A 19,441-nucleotide genomic window follows, 5' to 3' on the forward strand; every position below is an offset into this window, starting at 1 on the left:
TACATTTCCGAAACCTTTCTACCCAAATGTCCCCAATTGTGGAAGAGAATGTCTTTGTGACCCAGGCGACTTTAAAATATGATGAAGTCTTATAGGCTCTTAATTTGTTTTAATTGCTCATTTGGATATTTGGTAATAATGAAGAAAAACATCCAGGCTGACCTTTCTATAGGTGTGTTCTAGGCTGTAGGCCTTTAGGGGACCTAAGTCACCCATCCATCTTTCTTTTGAGGCAGATCCTGAGTGGTTTTCCAAGGAATTCTCCTCTTTTCCTCAGGTACGGCCTCATGCTAATTCTGGTCAAGCTTCTTGGTTTTCATCCCTTTTCAGAGATTCACAATGCATTAGAGCATCTGAGAAGTTGAACGAGGGCAATCTGATTCTCTTCAGTTCACTCACTTTTCTCAGACTTGTTTCTTCGGCTGGTCACACTTTTTACAGACCAGTATCACCCATGAAGTTAGCATTCTGAGAAACACTCAGAGAAACAGTGCTCCGAACATGTTACTCACTGACTTGCGAAGCTTTCAGACATCTGCACATTTGGATCTCATGGCATCCCGCGCCGTGGAAAACTTTTTAATGGACCTCGCTTTGATATTATGCAGTTAGCCAACAGTGAGGAACAATATAAGAAAGAAATAAAAAAAAGTTTAGGTCTAGAGGAGTGAAGCAAGGTGTCCCCAGCTCAGTTTATTAGTTTTCTATTGCTTCATTTAAAAATTAGCAGATACTTAGCAGCTGAAACAAACCTTCATTATGGTCTTGCAACTCCTATGGGTCAAAATTTAGGGCATGGCCTAGTGGATCCTCTGCTTCAGGTCTCACCGGCCTGGAATCAAGGTGTCAGCTGGCGCTGCAGTCTCATGAAAGGCTCAACTCAGGAAGGATCCACTTCCAAGTTCACCTTAGCAGCGTTCAGTTAGTTCCTTGTGGGAAGGTAGATGACAGGACTCAGTTTCTTGCTGGCCATCAGCCTGAGGCCACCCTTAGTTCCTTGTCACATGGGCCTTCTGAACAGGGTCACTTAGTTCCTTAAAAGTACAAAGAGCCATTCTCGTAGCAGGTGGGTAATTATCTTATGAATGCTATTGCCTTTTATGTTCTATTGATTGGAAGCAAGCCACAGTCCCCTCCCACAGCAGAAGGGAGGGGGTCAGACAGGACGTAGATACCAGGAAGGGGATATTTTGGGGTCTGTCCACCAGCCACACAGCTATTAGTGGATTCCAGAAACGAGACACTGAACTAATGATGACTCCAAAATTATGTCGTTACCATCAGACTGTAGAAAAAACAGGGCAACATTAACTCCAAATTTATTTCTTTGACCTTGCTGAGGTTCCCGCAATTCCTACACATTCTTTTTGTGGAGGGTCTCGACTTTGACTCCTTTTTATTTAGACCCCATGCTCTAAACAGACACCATCTCTCCTTACCATCTCCCATGTCCTGATCAGAACTTCTAATATTCGTTGTCTTCTTAAATATGTTCTAATAAATGGAGTTGTTACCCTAACTCTATAACATGTTTGCATACTGTGAGTACTGTTTTTATCCAAGAGGTTAGCTCTAAATATGAAACTTCCCATTGACATGACATCTCTGCTCATTTCTAGAACCTTATTTGTTATGGCATGTGTGAAAAGGATATACAATTCCTGACCCATTTCCCTCTTCTGTGCCTCTATGTTTTCTCCACCTTTCTCCTTTTGGGCCAAGAGGGTTCAGGAGGGTTCAACTAAAGTATGTTAGCTTCTATTTATTTCTGAAACCATGTTTTTTTCCCTGTATCAATGAGACAGGCAACACAAGCCATTGACTGATGTTGCTAAGTGGTTCTCCCAAACGCTTTGTTTACACTCACTGTTGGTTCCTTCCTTCTGTGAGCCATACCCCAGTCTGTGGCTTACAGAACACAGTTAGTACTGGGTTTGAAGAGCAACATTAGGCCACTGACTATCTGGTCCACGGCATACGGACCCCTGAAATACAGCCATGTGAGTCCAGAATGGACTCAATAGGAAATCTTTATTGTAATTTTATGACAGTAAAATTCCATAAGTAAATGAAAGGCATAGAAAAGAAAACAGAAGAGGCTTCAGAAAGATTAAGCAATGAGTTAAATAGTATTCAGGCGCCATACAAGTTGTGAATGGGGGAAATCTCTGTGTTTTCCAATAAATAAAATATGTCAGTCTTGCAGAGAGCACTTTGAATGACACCACATTTTGGCTAAGAAAGAATGTGTAACACTGTAAACATTGTGCTTATTGAATTTTAAACTCCATAAATTTCATAAAAGGTGGCTCTTCCCTCCTCGTATCAAAGGAAATAGGAATGGTTTATATTATAAACGCATTCAAATACATTTCTAAAGAGAGAAAGAACTGGGCTGTGGCAATTTTCTTCTTTTATAGTGTTACTTTGCTTAGAATGAACCTTCAAAAATCTTTATACATTGTATCCTTTGAATTCTATCCACAAAAGGAAAAATGTTTACTTCGAATAAAAATTCCATTGACTATAATCTGTCCTTCTACGTTTGCAAACTCGTCTGCTTCTATTTCATGCTACCCTCGCGACATTCCAGATATATCAAATTATAATTTTTTTTGTGAACTGGTCTGGTCTTGCCTATTTTACAACACTAATCTCATTCCTAGCACAGTGGAGGGCACATAAAAAGTATAAATATTTTACTGAATGCCTCAGGGCCATTGTGTCTTTTGACTGCCTTGCCACACACTTCTTTTCTATTTACATCTTACTGGTCATAGTGCTATTCTCCAGTGTCTTTTCTCCTAGAAGCTGACCCCCTGCTAAGATAAAGGATAAGTTACTTTCATTTCCATGCCCCACAGCTTGTATCTTGGTTACAGAAAATGTTTAGTTTCCATTTTGTGTTAAGGGTCAACCAGAGTTTAGGAAACCACTCTGAAAATTATGAGGAACTAGCAAGTATTTGAAGTCAAAAAATACTTATTGAATATTTTAGTCTCTAACATTATGCCTTATGTTAGCTCTCTACAGTCCTGTGCTTCATTATATATTTATCAGGGTGATAATCTGTGCCCCCTCTTATCTTAGAATATGTTACCTTCATCTTTCCCCCATTGATGCATTGGAGTTTTGGTAAATTTGCTATTCATGTGATCTGCTCATGTTGGACATGGGAGAGAACCTAAGTTACATCCTCGGAGTAAAAACACAGAATAAAAGCTTTTCCATTAGCAAACACTGCCACATTCATGAACAGATGCACATAGAATATTGAGAGGTCATATGAAAAACAAGATGATACTGCAACTCCCAAATTGGGGAACGTTTCCTTTCTTGTAATGCTCTGCAAAAAGCAATGTAGTGTAGCTACAGCTTTGGAGCCGACTGTGCTGAATCCCAGATCTATTACTTACTAACTGGGTGTGATGGTTTTGTGCTGCATCAACTTCTGTAAGTTGAAAAGACATTGGAAGCAGTTCCTCTTTTGCAGGTTTGTGAATTAGAATTGGCCACAAGAGAAATGTGTGCCCTTCTTCAGGTGTGACAGGCATGTGATATCACTAAAACCTCCTAAGACCTAGAGTAGTCTGATCCCTCAGAATTTCTAAAGATTAAAGCTACAGAAATTTGAGTGTTCAGTAATAAACGCTCCTGAAAGACCTTTTATCATAATTTAGTTTTTGTACATCTGTTTCGTATGTCTGTCTCCTCCCCTATCTTGCATGGCCCTTGAAGTTAGCATAGTCTGTCAATCATTATTCATCATTTATTCCCTACGCTGATCAGGATAGTGAATTGCACATAACAGAAGTTCCATAAAAATGCCTGCATGAAGATGGAATAATACTGATGCAATATTGTATCAATTAAGTGGTGATCAATTACGTGTCAATGAAAGTTGAAGTGTTCTATGATGCAAATACGGAAGGCCAGGCGCTCCAGGGCAGAGATGCCCTTGTGCTTTTTAGTTCTTTCTGACCATGTTCTTCTTCATGATCCTCTCACTGGTGTAAGGGGGCTGCTCTACCTCCGGGCTCCCCTTCATGTTCCCAGAAGCAACCTAACAAGGAGGAAAGTAAGGGAACATTTCCTGGAATGCCACAGGGAAGCAGATTTCTGCTGTTACCTCGTTTGCTTTAGCATAACACTGTGGGGGAGGAAAAATGATTTTCTCTCTGCTCTTCCAGGTTCTTGACTGAGACTCACCCCTGTCTCCATGATAAAAGACATATTAACAGGAGAAAAACAAACAGAAGCTGAACAACATGCATGTCTCCTATGTACATGGGAGATACCCAGGAAAGCTGGGTAACTCCCCCAAATGGCCCAGACTACCACCTTAAATACATCACCAGCTAAAGAGGAGAGAAGATGTTGGGGTCTGGGGGAAGCAGGCACACAAAGTTACCAGAAAAAGCCCAGTAAACAAGGACTAGGTTGTTATACAGATTTAAGTCTTACCCTTCTCCATGGAGAACAGTTTCTAGACATTTAGAATCATCCTTCTCTTCCTGGTTTAGAGAAGAAAACACCTTGGCAATGATTTCCCTCATAAATGTAAATGCATCTTACAAAAGGGTAACTTTTATTCAGTCTTCAGATCTTTTTCTATGTTCACTGTTGTTCAAAATAATCAGCTTAAATAACCCTACACCAAAGAGGCACACTTTGGGGTGGCACATTCTGCTCCCCTTTGACGCGTACTCATTTTTATTGGAAAAAAGGCTAAGAAATACAGTTCATTTGTTTTTACCCTGACATATCACCATTTTGAGCAAACTGGGATTCTGTTAATAAAGTAGAACATGAAAGTGAATGTTGGTAGGCAAATTGCAAAGTCTTTCATGAATAGGACGGAAAGATTTGAGCCAAATGGAGTATAGAGTGGTTTTGCTTTGAGCTCTTTAAGGAAACTAAAACATTCTATTTTTGAAGATCTCAGGTAACGTTTTGAGGATACCTATGCTGGATGGAACTCAGTCAAAAGGAAAGGAAGTCACTTAGCAGCAACTGGTAGTAACTAAGTGGCCCTCAGAGAGCTAGAACTGGGGCTCTCCTCACCTGAAAAGGGGGGGCATGATCATTGTTTAATGATGTCTGATAATGGAGCATTATCCTGGATATTTGTATAATGAAGTAAAGAGAATGTCTCAGTCTCCTAAATTTGGGTGGCGTTACTATAGTACTTGTAACTAAACGGAAATAACCCAGGGTACCACCCTGTGTGTCTCCTTTACAACTGACACAGAACTGTTCACTTCTGACACTTTGGGTCACCAGATGTGTGGCTGTTTCTCCCACTAAGGAATTTTCTGGGATATCAACTGAGTGGCTTGTATTTTAACTAAATTCTGACACTGTCTATCCCGGAGATAGCACCAGATTCTACAGTTTAGGGCCCAGTCCAAATGGCTGCCCCTCTGAAATGGGAAAAGCCAGTGCTCATGCTGCTTGTCACTACCAGACCCAGTGAGCAGAGATGGGCATTGCATCTTTATTGGTGCTTTGTTCAGATGGTCAGCGATCTGAGAAGAGGGCAGGTTACGTACCCTAACAGACCGTCCTGCCTTCCATTTCAAACCAACCCTTTTCATAAGAAGAAAAGTGTATGTAGGTGAGGGGTTTGGAATTCAGGGAAAAGGTTGATCAGATTAAAAGGCTGCAGCATTCTCTCATCTGTTGGCTGATGAGTCTGTGTCTGTGTCCTGGGTGGTGGGCGTCTCTCCCCGGAGCACCACGGCTCACATACCGTCTTGATTGCTCGCAGTCCTCCCAGGGAAATTTAGTGGAACTGCTTGGCGTCTCCTGGTGTCATGGTGGGTCATACTTTCAGTTCCTGGGACAAGAACTTTTTACATGCATTAACTACTAAGCTTATTGGCCATAACTTAAAACTAAAATTTTCCAGCTCATGAGTCCCCCCATCACCCCTACATGTCAGATGGCAATTGCAAGTCTGGGTTGTTACCCAATCAGCTATAAATCTGAGATCCCCACAGCCCTCTCCTTGAGTTTGATTAATGTGCTAGAGTTTCTCATATAACTCAGGGAAACACATTTACCTGTTTATTAAAGGATAAGCCAACGAATACAGAGGAACAGCCAGATGGGAGGTACACAGGGTGAGGGCTGGGAAGGTCTGATCACAGGGGCCTCTATCCCTGTGGAGATGGGACTCATTATCCTCCTCATACACGGATGTGTTCATCAACCAGAAAGCTCTCCAAACCCCGTGCCATTGGGACTTTACAAAGGCTTCATTATGAAGGTATGGTCTTAACTCCATTTTTAGCCCTTCTCTAAGCTTTCAGATGAAGGGGTTCAGAACAGGCCTCCCCAAAATGTGCCACTTTAGCATGTTAATTATTTTGAGCTGAAGGCCATTGAGACCTTGCAGCTTCATGAGAAACATTTACCTCTCCCTTTAAAAAATTGAATTAGTGGTCTTGTGTATATTAAAAGTTGTGATGAGAAATCACATTTCATGACCTATTTATAGGGCAGGGCAAATTTCTAACTACTGTGTATCTGTTCTTATTGCCTGCCAATGACTTTCCTCCCCTCTGAAACCCCAAGGTATCTTAGCTCATGCTTAGCTCAGAATGCCATGAGTGCCTCATCTTCCCTTTCTGTCTCTGAACATCTCATGTAGGTGGGATCTCTGCCTCTTTCGTATATGGGGCTTCTATAAGTACATATGTAAGTACATTTGGTTATTTTCTCCTGTTAATCTGCCTCATGTAGATCTAATTACTAGATCAGCCAAACAAACCTTGAAGAGTCGAGGAAAGCTGCTGTTTTTTGTTTGTTTGCTATTTGGGTTTTTTCCTGTCCTACTCACCCATGGCTTGGTCTCTCTGGTGACCAGCCATCATCCAGGAGCCATTTAGGTGCCTATGCAGTCACCTCAGTAGCACTAAAGACACTGCTATTACCCAGGAAATTTCAACAAATTTAGGAGCTTTGCATCAGGAACTGGGGTCAAATACCAGATATTAGAACAAAAGATGCTTCTAGTGCTCTCATCACTTAGGAAATTATAAGGATGTTAGGAACTTTGTGCCAGGAACTGGGTCAACAGACAAATAGAGATACTTGTACGTTATGTTACCTTATCCTAACACTGGAATTAAAAGTCAATTATCTCTCCCTTAAAGCAATGAGTTTTTGCATAAAATTTTGATATGATGGCAAATAAGCAATTGCCTCTTTTTAGAACTCACCTTTTTGGACTTTGCTTTGCGATGGAGAGTCTGCAGACCGAGGACATTTGTCCTTGGCCAGCTTGCTCCCCATTAAGTTTCACCAGTGGGAATTCCAAAAGGAGACTAGAAAAAAGACAGAGAATGGACTTTTTGTTTGCTTGTTTGATTCTTTTGTCTGTCTGCATTACTCCAGCCATTATTTTCCACTCTGGCTGTAGCTTCTGACTCCATCAGCAGCAATTGGTTCTGATTTTCAGGGGTTCCCTGCCCACGCTTTCAGAACACTTTAATCAGGCCACCTAACAGACATCAGCCAGATCCAGGCAGCACTCTCTCCTCAGAAGACGGAATCCTGCCTTGGGAAAAGGGTGCTTCCTGGGGCTCCTGAGTCTGTTTTCTCTCTTCAGAGATCCAGTCCCAGCTCAACGGGGACTTCTCTTCCATGCTACTAAGTCCTAGCAGCCTCACCCTGTTGTTTCACCAGCTTTAGAGATGGGAGCAGCTTCCTCTGGTTACTATTTCTCCGTTACCCCAATGTCCACCTTCTGTCTTTCGATCCATCAGTACTTATTTAAACAATTCTCTACACTATGACTTTTGCTATTATCAATGTACCTGTTTTTGTCCCTGTTTCATAATTGAATTCATCACTGACATAATGAATTAAAATATGTTTTAGTACTACAGACCATTCTTATTAAACACAGTGTGGGGGAAAGGCGAGGACCCCCTAGCCAAAGGGAAGAGTAAAGTCCTACTGCCTTTCAATATGCCAGGCAGGATGAGGTACCTGCTGATAACAGAGAGAAGGGGGATGGATTTGTTCAGGTGGCTTGCTGGGCCCCAAAGAAGTGGGTAGTTTATTTCAGGGTCAGGAAATGAACAACACTTCCTGCAGGGTTTTAGCAAGATAATACAAGCAGCATGGGCTGTCTGTGGACCCAGTTGCCTCCGACTGTCTTCAAAAGATGGTTATGAGGTGCTTTCTATCCATAGAGACGACTGGGCGCACGTGATGACTGGGCACAGATAGTAGTTGAAAGCCCATCACACATGTACATTTCAAACACAGCAACAGACTCTAAGAGCAAATTGCTACACTATGACATCATTGCACCAGCCAGATTATAAGCTTTTCTAATTGAAGGAACATGTTGGTGTCCAAAGAAAGTCTCATAACAAGTGGAGTCACCAAGTCCCCAGTTGAGATTGTTCAAAGAATACCCCCCAAGATAGAGGATAACTGGTTTATCTCTGTAAATTGCTAGAACCCTTTCTCCATTTAAGGCAATATATTTGCTCTACCTCCACCAGACTGGAGCTTGGGTGCTGGACAGGGATATGTTAGTTGGGAAGTCAGCTTTCCCAATTTGTGTTTGTGTGTACAACACAGGTAGCTGGGCAGCAACTCCTCAGGCAAAAATGGGACTTATTTCTCTGGAGGAGCTAAACAGTGCTGGGGAAAATATGTCCATGGACAGCTATTTAGGATTTCCTTAGGAAATGGCCTATTCCTCTTCAGGACACCCTCAAGCTCACCAGTGAAAATCCCTGTTATAATGGGTATCCCGAGAGAGAGCGAGAAGACTGTTGCATGAAAACAATAGCCCACATGTAGAAGAGAACAGGGAAAGGATAAAGAAATAAATTAGCTCCTGCAGTATAAAAACACACTTGTGAAAAAATACCAGTGGAAAGCTTGGAAGATGAAATTGAAGAAATCACTTAGAGTATAAATACAGAGAACAGTGTTGGAGAAAATAAAAGACAAAGAGTAGTCCTGGAAGATCTACTCAGGAGGTTCAATAATGTATTAACATGAGATGTACAGAAAGAGAATGGAAGATAAAAGCAACATATTTTTAAAATTCTGAGAAAAACTGTCTTTAACTTAGGATTTCATACTCAGAAGGGCCATCAGCCAGAAATAAGCAAGAAAATGATGTTGTATTTATCTAAGGTCACCAAAAGTTTAGTTTTTATGCTCCTTTTCTTATAAATGCCTCAGCAAAACTAACAAGTAGACTAGGAAGTGAAGAAAGAAACTATGGTGTCTGAGATGTAGTGAAACCATCTCGGGAGAGAATTAAAGAGAAATCACTGGATGGAGCTCCCAAAAGACCTAGGGTGCAGGTAGATACAAAGTTCCAGGGGAAAGTTTCCAAGAGGAGAAAGGGGACATAATAAGCAACTTGATATGATACAGAAGTGATTTTCAACCTTTTTCATCTCTTGGCACACATAAACTAAGTACTAAAATTCTGTGGTACACCAAAAATACATATTTTTGCTAATCTTACAAAAATATAGGTATAATATTGATTGATTAGCAAAAACAACAATAATAGTGATTACCTACCCTTTTTACTTCAAAGTGACTTCTTTAAAAAAAATCAGGTTCCTATGCTTGTAGATAAGAATTTCTGCTGCCAATAATTAACCAATCAGATGCTATGTTATTACACAATGTGACCAGTAAGATGCAACTCTATCATATGACCTATTTATTTATGGTTAACCACATGACATTCACACCAGATGGCTATTGTTGTGTTGACTGTTGTCATGTTTTAATTTGACAATCTAAGGGAAAAGAGGTCAGTGCCCCTGACTAAATAGTCAGGTATTGCATGTTTCAAAAATTATTGCAGCACACTTCTTGAAAATCACTGTGAAAGAATGTTTAGTTACAAAAAGAGGTCAGAACGGAGGCCAATGGTATCTGATGGAGCATATACCAGACTGAAGTAAGTTATATAGACATTTATTATCACATGGCATTTCTGTGAGTAATACCTTATAATAATCATATAAACATTGACTATTGATGTCTCTAAAAGAGTAATCTAATTATATTTGGCATATGGCATGTAAAAAATCCTTAAACTTTATAAAAGAGGTTACTAATAATTTCTATAATTAAGGAAAAACAAAAAATGGGTACATTTCTTAGAAAAGAAAAGGTAAATACCAGAAGAGCCTAAGCAATTTTTACTGGTGAGCAGGCAGCTACTGAGGAGGCCGGGGTCATATCAGAGGACTGCTGTTTTTCATTATGAACCTCTAAGGATAATTCGATTGTATAAATGTGAAAATATTATTTTAGCAAAAATAAAAGAAGAAAAGGTTAAAAAGGAAACAGCATTCGTATGCCCAAAACTTAACCACAAACTATGTCAACATTTCTGACTTTCTTCTGACGTGTTGCCTTAAATAAGTACATAGGTAAATGGAAAAGACATCTTTGCAATTTCAGTGGAGGACACCTGGTGTGTTGGGGAAAGCTCTATTTCCTGGTCCCAACCCAGAGAAGCCATTTGAAAGGCTATTGGAGTATCTGTAGGATAAGCAACAGTTTTTCAGAGTCTTCTCTACTTTAGAAGTGATGGGAATGCAAGGGTTCAAAAGTACGACTGACCAGTAGAGATAAAGTAGTATTATTTGGGGAGACCAGTATGTTATATTAATTATCTGACCAAGTATTTGTAATGGTTCTATGAATAACATATATTTAAAATGGTTTCCTATTGTATGTATGTTCAGTTGGAGATACCCCTCCCCTGCCTTGAACCTTTGAGAAAGGAAGAAGAAATGGGGGAAATTGAGTTGTTTAGCAGTGATATTTCAAGCACCCTTTTTTTTTGCAGTCAAATTTTTCTAGAGGTGTAACAGTCTCAGTACACAAAATGATTAAGACTGCAGCTCTTTGAGGTCAAGGTCCAAGTTTGGTAGCAGATGGACGTGGCACTTCCTGGGTTAGTTCCTCATCACATCATTGCCTGACTTTCAATATAGCAAAGTATAAAATTGGCTGCTTTAAACAACCATTCCTGACTTCTGATATTCTCCCTTAGGTTTTGGAGATATAATTCTAAATAAAAAATATAGTGGAGTATCTGTCTCACCTAAAAGATAAACAAAGCAAATTTAAAAAAAGACCACAGAGAGTCTTTTGAATAAAAATGCTACCCTGTTTTTGTTTCTTTTACTGTCATCTACTAAGTACATGCATTTAAATTACACACACACACACACACACACACACACACACACACACACACACACACAGCATGTCTCCCACATTAGCCTGCAAGTCCTTGAGGCCTACCTCAAGAAGCTTGCATGGATCCTACCTTCAGGATCTTTTTATCTACAAAAGTGCCTAAAAAGTGACAGGTATTCAAATTATGTTCTAAATGAGGGACAGACATAGCATCTCACTGAAGATCTTCCCTGGCAGTTCTAGGAGACTTTCCCTCAGAGTTCATCTTCATTGGTATTAGTGTTTGCTTCATTTCATTTTGGCCACAGGAATATTTTATTAGGTTGATGTTTTGTATTATAATCAAATTACTCACCACCAATATTTCTGGCAGAACCAGTTGTTTGGTTAGCTGAGTTCTGCCAGATACACAATATTTTTCAACAATTCTGAGGGGAAATCATGCACAGAACTAGAGATAAGAGACTCAGCATTTGTTCCAACTCTCCTGGCCATGAGCAGGCCTACATCAATGTTTTTAAACTTTAGAAACAGCCAATTAAAATCACTCTCATTATACACATGTATCTCCTGTCCTGTGCACCGGAGTTACATGTATATTTAAATAGAGGTCTCATGTGCCTTTCACTAACAGAGATGACATGTCTCTGTGAGTAGTGACTGTCAATGATGGCACTCTAATCCTAAAACAAAGTTAAATAAATAAGAGATGTGTGTGTGTGTGTGTGTGTGTGTGTGTGTGTGTGCATCTTGATTGTTTTTTAAGCACATGCAACTTCTTAGATGGTTCTTAGCCAACTTAAGGCTGCCTCCAAAATTCAGGATTCAGATGTGCCATTTATATTAAGACGGTTGACATATGGGAGCTGACTGTTTGAAACACACTAGGTATATCAACCTGCTTTATCACTGATTGCTTAACTTGGCATTCCTGAAAAGTTACAGGTGTCACTCTATAACCCTGACCATCACCTAGTTAGTGTTCTGTTCCTGCCATTGGGACCCTGGAATATTGTGTGGGAAAGTCTCCAAGAGCACACTCACCTCTCTCCTGTGTTAATCTGGCTCATTCTGAGACCCAGGTCCAGTGCCACTCTTCTAGTAGCCCATTTATTGTCCTCCAGTCTTGCTTGAGCACCCCTCCTGTGAGTGCCTAGAGCAAACAACGGTTATCTTTATGATAACATTTGTTGGTTTACTGTGCTTAGGTATTAAATTGTAAGACTCTCAATTGTCATATCTCCAGCACCAGGAAAACTCCCAGGCGCATATTAGATGGCCCACTGCCAAACAAAGGAAAAAACATAAAATGTTCAGAAATTAAGAGTGCATTTTGGTTGCCCCCAACTTTTCTTAAAGACTACCATGAGATAAAACACTTTGTTCTTGGAGAGGCATTGGTGTGGTTGAAAGGGTGGAGAACTAGATGGCTTCTCTGTGTTCACGGCTATGCTCCCGAATTCATGAGAAGTGTAGTTCTTCTTTTCCCATCCATTACATATAGGCCACCTTACAGGGGAACCTCAAGATGACCGACTTAGTCTCTCCAGGAAGTAGGGAGCAGAGGGGTCAAAGGGCTTTGGAGCAAATGCTTCAGGCGGTGCTGATGCTAAGGTAGAAATCTTGACCATGCAAAGGGGAAGGTGGGTGGTCAACACAGACTGTATCCGGACTCTGGTGATCTCTAGCACATCACACTATGCTGCTAGATTATTTAAGTCTCTTCTCCCTCAACTATTAAAAAAAAACTCCCAGGATAACACATAGTGCTAAGGCTTGTTGTTCAATAAAGGTGTAGAATGAACACATATTTTAATAAGGAATATTTTTGGTTAGGGAATTTATTCTTTGTTGCCACTGTTTCTTTTGGTCTATATGTTTCTCTTTGTTTTATAACAATTTCTTAGTAAATTTTATTGAAAGATTACTGTCTGTTCCTGGCTGGTCTATGAGATTTGTTCAGTCCTCACTCAGAAGAAACACAGCTTGATTGGCAGGTTGCCCCAAAGGGGCGACACTGACTGCAGCTGGAGAAATGGGTGCATGTTAGTGGAGGGAAGGGGGATGTACTCAGAGTTAAAGCAGATAAACAGGGAAAGTGAAGAAGGGAGGGCTGAGAGAGTTGTGGTTGCAAGTTTTTGAATTGCTGTTTTTATCCATTAAAACCACATCCTTCATTAATTTGTCTGAACCATAGGTCACAGTGTCCTGAAAGACTTGAGACAACTATTCAGGATGTCAGGTAACTTAAATGAGGGCATCAGATTAGGTGTAAAGCAGCAGAAGGAGGTGGTATCTCTGGCAAACTAGAAAAAGCATGTAAATTCTTTGAGAACCATTGCAATTCTCTCTCTCTTTTTTTGTAAGTATACTAGAGAGTTAAACAAACACCTACAAATAAATTCAGCTCATAGGGCTCAAGTTCTTGATCTTTGATCAACATTCTGTACCTATTTGTATGCTTCATGTCTTAAGATGACCCCTTAAGATAGATAATACACTTACTAGTAATGCTACTGGAACTGCAGGGTTATCCACCAAAATTGCTGCTCCAGGACTGCCCTTTTTTTTCTATGTTGCTCCATTTCAAGAATTACTCCTTGTGGGTGGCTAGAGATGCGCCAGTCTCACATCTGAGGTCGTGGCGGTGCTGTATTTGAAACCCCTTCTCTGATCAGTCCTTTGTCATGCACATCTCGGAATCAGTTCTTGGAAGGTCCCACCAGGTAGCCAGACAGACAAACCCCAACATCCTAGAATCCCTACTGAGAACTGACCCAATCTCTACTGAAGACATTGACTACGTTTATTCCAGTGCCTGGATCTCAGCATCTCCACGCATGAAAAAAACATTCCCTAGTTTTTTGGCATGCCTTTAAAAAACATCAAAGGAATAAATGTGTTCTAGCACATAATAGGCAGTCAGATAATTTAAGTGGTGTTATATGTTAAAGTTACTATTTCCTGTAACCAAGGTGAAAGAGGCCAGCTCTTACTCTAGATTTTATAGAATATTTATGATTTTATAATAATTCTTCATGGCAAATCATATTATTGGGTGCTTCCCAGCTCCATCAGTTAGCCTGGCAATTATTCCCTACTCAGTTCTTATGCAGAGTAGCTGAATCCACACAGTGGGAATATTAGCTGTGGATATGCACCCTATTATAGTCTACTGGAAAAACAAACTATCAATTATGTTTCATCAATCCATAATGAATTCTATTGACATTCCTGTAAAGCACTCAATTTCCAGTTACCAATAGGCAAGTGCCCTGTATTTAGTAGGGGTCCAGTTAATAACTGCTGATGAATTGATATATTCTTCAATACAATAAATTCTTTTTTACTTCTCAAGCCTGTTTTAATGTAAGATGTTAAAAGTGCCTGGTTTAAAGATATTCTAAGCAAGGCAGATCCCTTAGGTTCAGGATTTATGGACCACATTTGTCTTTTCTATGGTAACAGACGTACACTCTGATTGAATAGTGGGAGTGGGGTTAGGTGTGAAGTTATACCTGAGCTGTGTGTGCTTCCTGGTGAGTCTACTCTTTACCCTTAAAGTTCCCCTGGGGCATGAAGTAGCATTCTCTGTATCAAGGTCGCCTCTGCTCCTTCACAGGCTATTTTGTTTGCTCATTTATGCTGTGTGACCTCCTCCCCTCCTGTTTCATTTCTTCCCAGGCACGGAATTGCCATCACAGTTGACTGTGTTTTATTCTCATGTTTTTCATATTACTGGGTCTACCTCATCAGACATGGTCACAAATCATACTCCTTTCAAACTGCAAATTGACTTTCAGCCCCTGGTTTTTATTTCTCCAGTGCGCTTTGTTTTTCATCCTACAGTGAAGTTTGTACTGTACCAATGAAGAGACACATGCCAAGGATGTCACTTCTTTCTAAAATGATTGATTTGTGAGATAATTGTAAGCAAAATAAAAATATTTTCTTGTTTTGGTTTTTCCAGCTGTAAAAAAAAATAAAGCTATCATTAGCTTTAGAATTCCTAAAATTATTGGGAAAGTGGCTTCAGGAAGTTGTAAGGGAGGATGAAGTTTGGGCAGAGATCACGGCTTGACCTAAGTGGGAAGATGAGATGCATGGAGCGCACAGGGAAGGGGAGCTGGAGGGGAAGGAGCACACATTTACTAGAAAGGGGATTGGCGCTTTGACGTTAGCGTCTACCCTGCCATCCTCAGATAATCTAGGAAGTATTTCAGGGATCAGTCAGAACAGAAAGGTCAGTGTAGGAAATGCTGCCTTTTCTTTTTTCCTGTCTACTTTGTACCCCTTCGAAACTCCATACTCAGGGCGGCTTCCACCAGCTCTTCCCTAGAGAGCAGCAATCCCTTCATTGTAAGCCGTCCTTTTCTGGCTGTGGTCTGACTTGAAAGGAAATCCCTTTAGTTTGAATTTTTGGAGTTTTCTCCTACCAGAAAAAAAAAAGGCAAATATGCAAAACCTTGTACAAGATATAAAAAGTATGAGAGTGTAGCTATAGGTTCAGAGAGAGTAGGAACTTAGGTTCAAGTCTTGGTTTTTATCATTCACGAGTTCTGGGATATTGGACCCGAGAACTGATCCTGTCTGAGCTTTCATTCAACATCTGTGTAGTGAGGGGGTTATAGTAAAGGAATCCCAGGGGAATAGGCTTCCTGAGTATTTTGTGGTTTTGTGTGTTCTCTCTGACCTGGCTCTGCTCACTCTATCTTCTGTGGCACATGATCTTAAGGAGAAAATTCACTCATCCTTTTATTCATTCAAACAAATATTTGAGTACTTATGTGCAAGGCATTGCCCTATTATACTTAAAAAATATATACAGTTAAGTAGCATGAAACATACAATGTGAATGTGCCTTAAATAATGAATCATATGTTGATAATAGTTAAAATGGTAAGTTTTATGTTGTGTATATTTTACTACAATAAAAATTATTGTTTTTTAAAATATAAAGGACTATGCAGCAGAGTGGGATAAAAATAATCCAAATGCTGATGAGATGTAATTCATGTAATGGAGGACAGTGGAAATAGAAGGGAATGAATTCCCATGCTTGTCAGTCAATGTCACCTTAATCTTTGCAGTAACAGGGTTTTGCTTAATAGCCCACAGGGTCATCTGCCCTCTTTGCACTTCTAAACGTGGACACCAGACTAGAAATGCATCTGGTTCTCTGAAATTTCTGTACAGGGACATCATTAGAAATGGCCTGGTTAACATTTTGGAAATCATTTAACTCTGTTTGCCTCTTTCTCCGAGAGCAGAAGAAAGCTGTCAGTGAGTGTCATCTTATTGTGCTCTTTCTATCCAGGTCAGGACTGGGAGCAGAGTGATCATTATCTCCAGACACTCTGGCGTAGTTACAGCTCTGTTATCCCTGCTCTGCCTATAACCTCAGTGCCAGGGACAACCTAGGCTCTGTTGCAATGCACTGTAACTGTCTTGTTGTTGATTTCCTTGCTGCTGTTCATTTCAGTGCTTCTCTCTCTCCTCATCCATCATTGTTTCCTCTTCAGAGATGAGAACTTAAGTATTTTTATTATTTGGAAAACAGGCAGTATTTTCCTGGATTTTGTGAGATAAGGCTCTTAATAATAAATTTTGTCCCCAGCAGGTCCATGAAATCATACCATGAACTTGAATTTCCACGTTTATGGATTTGAAGATGTTTAAGGTCAGAGGGGTCAGTCACATTTAGCATGTTTGTACAAGACTGTACTTTCAGGGATCATTTCTATAGTTCTAGTAAAGAATGTTTATATATACCCACCCACATCCATAGAGTTGATGGGACTGTCTGGATGGCTGATGAGGTTTTGTTCTAGTATAGTAATTAACTTCTATTATTAAATCATGGACAATCGATGCCAAAGCTTATTACCACTCATTTTTCCTGTTTCTATATTCATCCCTAATTGATGCAGGCCACGTATCAGTATGTGATCGTGGAAACACTGACCTACTGAATGTGTACTCATGCCCAGACTGCACCTTTCCACTATATATTACAAAGCAAGAACATTTAAACTCCAGGCACAGCAGTTTTGTTGTCATAAACACCACATTCTACGTGCCCACAGAGTAAATGTTTCCTTGGCCTCCACTTCAGAACAATGCGATATAGTGGTTATGATAATGTGTTCACCTGTCTGAAGTTTCTCTTGTGTGCTAATTGGTATTTAAGAGACTTAAAGGAAGATGTTTCCATGGGTGAGGTATGGGAGCACAGAACATAAATGAATTTCACACATGTTTGACAAATGTAAAGGAACAAGTGATAAACCGGGACCAGTGGTTTATTTCACTAAGGTGGGTTGCTTTTTTTTTGGTCTGAAGATAAATCGTTATAGTATATAACCTTAACAAAGGTTTGATGTACTCCCTTCTAGGTTGCATCTTAAATAATGCATAGCTCTAGACACTTCATTCAAGAAACATTGATTAAAGTCTAGTGCATGGCAAATTATTTGCTAGAAAATGAGGCTTAAAAGTGAAATACCCATTTTTTTGTGGGATTTACAGTCTAATAAAGAAACCTTGCTATGGATGCTGTAATAAAAAATGTAGAGGGCAAAGAGGTGACCCAGAAAGTGGGTTGGACAAATTTACCTGAACTTCATGAGAAGCTTCAGGGTAGGTCCAATGCATTCATGGGTCTCAACAGCTTTGCAGATCATCAGGTAGACATGGCAGGACTTTTATGGTGTGAAAAGTAATCTTAATTAAGTTCCAAATAACACAAACTACCCTGGAAGCACCAAACGTGTGGTACTGGACAAGAGTGTCTTTTACTTTGAACAAATATCTTGTTCACTTTCTTCTTTGTCAAATTGTCCTGCATAATTTTATGTTACTATTTTTATTTTGACATATAGTAAGATAGACATTTTGGTGTATCGTTCAACCAAGTTTGACCTGAATAGATCAATACAACCACCAGCTTAGTGATTATATAGAACAACTCTATCACCCTGAAAAAACTGCTTCATGATTTAATCTCATTCTCCTTATCTCCTTACCTCCGGAAACCAATGATCTCTTTTGCATCATCACAGTTTTCTGGTTTTGAAACTATCATCTAAATTGAATCACCAAGTATGCAAGCTTTTGAGACAAGTGGCTCCTTTATTCAGTGTAGTGCATTTGAGATTCATTCAAGTTCTCATACGTATGAGCCATTTGTCCCTTTTTTATTCCTGAGTTGGATTCTTTGTATGGATCTCTCCATTTCCCTGTCCACTTACCTGTTGAAAGACACTTGGATTGTTTTCAGTTTTGGGAGATGACGAATATAAATATAAATTTTGGAGGTGGTGATATAAATATTCATGTACAGGTTTCTATGGGTGAACATAAGTTTTTATTTCTCTAAGGTAATAGTTTAAAGATTGATGAGACATGTGGTAAGTATAGTTGGATAACTTCTATTGATCTTGCTTCAGTTTTACTGACTCTTTTCTCTGTTTTCTCCATTCAATGATTTTGCAATTTAAGTTATTTTATTTTCAGTTATAAAATTTCTGTTTGGTTCTTTTTTGCTTGCTCCTTCATTGGCCATGACTTTTATTTTTCTATCCATTTCAATAAGGTGTATGATTACTTTTTGGAGTAATTTTATAGCAGCTACTCTAAAGTCTTTCTCAGATAATTTTAAGATCTGTGTCACCTTGGTATTTACATTCATTGATTGGCCTTCCTCACAAGACTGGAAGTTCTTTGCATGCTGAGTAATTTTTATTATATTCTGAACATTTAATATTATATCATGATATTTGCATTATGAGTGTATACGTCTTGTTTAAATCCTATAGAGAATTTATTCTGTTTTAGCAATCCATCTACATAGTTAGTTCAAATGGCAAGTTCTAGCCTGTCTTCTATCAGGTGTGATTCCATAGTTGGTTCGGTTTTCAAACTTTGTGGTGCTGATCGGATCTATCTCCCACCTGGAGGACAGCCTATCTGTTAGTTTCGTTCTCAAGTTCATATTTTTAGCACTATCAGACCCACACATACGATGCTGGAGAATGAGCCCGGAAGTTCATAAATTATTCTAAGGAACTATTCTCCCAACAGCCTTCCTTTCTGCAGTCTCTGTGATGGTCTCTATGTCCTTAGAGCTCCCCTTTTGGGTTCCATGACCATAAAATGAGGGCTTTAGTTGCTCCTTTCTCCTGTGCCCTTTTGCAAATATACCCATCACTAGGACAAAGATGAGAAAGGA

General features: G+C 39.7%; 1 pseudogene; it reads left to right on the forward strand.

Moving 5' to 3' along the window:
• The first annotated feature begins 16,926 nt into the window (after positions 1-16,926).
• LOC119052922 (uncharacterized) lies at positions 16,927-17,167 on the forward strand (annotated as a pseudogene).
• The last annotated feature ends 2,274 nt before the right edge of the window (positions 17,168-19,441 follow it).

The sequence above is a fragment of the Artibeus jamaicensis genome, unplaced genomic scaffold (assembly GCF_021234435.1).
Source record: "Artibeus jamaicensis isolate MK-2021 breed Jamaican fruit bat unplaced genomic scaffold, CSHL_Jam_final scaffold_3128, whole genome shotgun sequence".
NCBI lineage: Eukaryota > Metazoa > Chordata > Mammalia > Chiroptera > Phyllostomidae > Artibeus > Artibeus jamaicensis.